The sequence below is a fragment of the Terrapene carolina genome, unplaced genomic scaffold (genome assembly GCF_002925995.2).
Source record: "Terrapene carolina triunguis isolate 2854851 unplaced genomic scaffold, T_m_triunguis-2.0 Scaffold31552, whole genome shotgun sequence".
NCBI lineage: Eukaryota > Metazoa > Chordata > Testudines > Emydidae > Terrapene > Terrapene triunguis.
The window spans coordinates 129,666-131,790 of record NW_020695903.1 but is presented as its reverse complement, the minus strand read 5'-3'; the positions used below and the strand labels follow the sequence as shown (position 1 = coordinate 131,790).

At 65.7% G+C, this 2,125-nt stretch overlaps 1 protein-coding gene across 1 annotated transcript in view; it reads left to right on the top strand.

Moving 5' to 3' along the window:
* The first annotated feature begins 693 nt into the window (after window positions 1–693).
* The window catches only part of LOC113409251 (epithelial membrane protein 3-like), a 5,311-nt gene continuing 3,879 nt past the window's right edge, over window positions 694–2,125 (top strand). Inside the window, exon 1 of the mRNA XM_026662956.2 lies at window positions 694–770. The gene's annotated coding sequence lies outside the window, so the exon portion shown is untranslated. The remainder of the gene's footprint in view (window positions 771–2,125) is intronic.

The window sequence follows — 2,125 nt, the reverse complement described above, 5'->3', positions numbered from 1 at the left end:
AACCCAGGAGTCCTGGCTCCCAGCCCCCCATCCGCGCGTTTTAACCACTCCCCAAGATAAAAAGCTGTCTATTTCTATTCCTGGTTCCCCAGCACCGGCTCCTTATTTTGGGCAAACCTCAATGGGGAAGTGAAAGCCCCAGTTGCCCAGGGGAGGGGGGAAATCCTATTAACCCTTTACAAGTGGGGTCCACTCCACAGACCCCATTAACCTGCCCTCTTTGCTGTCCAGGATTGAGGTCCCTGGCTGGCCCGGGGGGGGGGGGGGGGGGGGCCCCCCGCCCTTCCCCTCTTCCGGGCCCGCTGGGGGGGGGGGGGGGGGGGGGGGGGGGGGGGTGGGGAATTTTCGGGGGTCTTGTCAAATGTTGGGGGGGTCTTTTATGACGGGGCACAAACTCCTGCAGTTTGCTTCCCCACTTTACCTGGTGGGGGAATTTTGGGAGGAATGATTTTTGGCGGGCAGCAAAGTCTGAGTCTGTGTGTGTGGGGGGGCGGATTCTGGGCATTGTTCTGGGGGATTAGCACGTTGAGGGGGGGGATGGAAAGCTCTGGGGTTCCCCTGCGTTCGGGGATGCCCCCCCCGGGGGAGGGGAAATCTAGGGGGCTGTACTTCGCCAGACACACGCCAGCCCCGTCCGGCCCCTCCCTGCTGGGGCGGCTGCCAGGGGTAGGGCTGGGGAGCGGGGGGAGGATTCAGACGGGCAGAGAGAGAGGGATAGAGACAGCCTGCGCGAAAGAGGAGAGACTCCCCCAGCCCGTCTGCAGCGCCAGGTATCCCCCACCCCCTCCCGCGCCGGGGATCTGCCCCCTGCCCCCCTAAACTCCCTTCTGCGGGATCTGCCCCCCTTAACTCCCTGCTGGGGGACCCGCCCCCTTTCACTCTCTCCTGGGGGGGATCTGCCCCCCTTAACTCCCTGCTGGAGGGGAGATGTCTCTGTCTGTCTGTCTGTCTTACTGGATCGGTCTCGATGTGGACATTTCCTTTGCGGAGTGTAGAAGTTCTGCGCTGGCTGCTGTGCGGGGACGGGGGGCGAGGGGAGGATCCCAGGGCGCTGGCTGCCCCCCCCCTCCATGCTCTTGGTTTAGAGGGGAAGAAACAAACCCTGAAACCCCCGCCCCGTGCACTATGCGGCCCCTGGTATCCCCTCCCACCCACAGCATCCCTGCCCCTCCCCCAGCACCCGCAGCGCCCCCCAGGTATACCCAACCCCCCCAGCACACACAGTGCCTCCCCACCCCACCCAACCACCCCAGAACACGCAGTGCCCCCTCAGGTACACCCAACCCTCACGAGCACACACAGCCCCAGAGGAGGGCTCTGTCTCCGGATCCATCCAGCCCTTGGACTCTGCTCCAGTTGGTGTCTGTGGACCCCCATCCCACTAGAAGCTGGGCTGAGACCAACAGACACCCACAATGGGGTAGAAGCCGGTGCCCCCTAGGGAGAGGCCCTATGTCTCATTCCCTGCTCCCCATAACCAGCCAGTCCCTTCCCTGGGGCCAGGGGGGAGTCGGTGCCCCCAGAGGGGAGAGGCCCTGTGCCCCATTCCCCACACCCTGAACCAGCCAGTCCCTGCCCACGGCCAGGTGGGACCCAACGCCCCCTAGAGGGGAGAGGCCCCGTGCCCCATTCCCTGCCCCCCTGAGCCAGCCAGTCCCTGCCCTGGGGCCAGGTGGGACCCGGCGGCCCCTAGAGGGGAGAGGCCCCGTACCCCATTCCCTGCCCCCCTGAGCCAGCCAGTCCCTGCCCTGGGGCCGGGTGGGACCCGGCGCCCCCTAGAGGGGACAGGCCCTGTGCCCGTTCAGTGAGGCAGCCAGTCACACCCAGGCCAGCACCACTGCAATCAATGGTCAAGTTGTTTGTGTCTCTTCAATGGTGTCTTGATTTAGAACAGAAAATACTAACTTGTGGCTGCATGGCCCCGGGCTGGGAGCCAGGCCGGTCACCAGCGCCGCCGTGCAGGGCTGGGGCTGCCTTTGAGGGGGTAACTGTGACTCAGAGCGCCCCACAGTGCCCCTGTGTGGGTGCCGTGCTGCAGGGAGTGGGGCTGGGGGCTCGGCAGGGGGCGCTGGGCTGCGGGGAGTGGGGCTGGGGATCAGGAGGGGGGGCTGGGGAGCGGGGAATG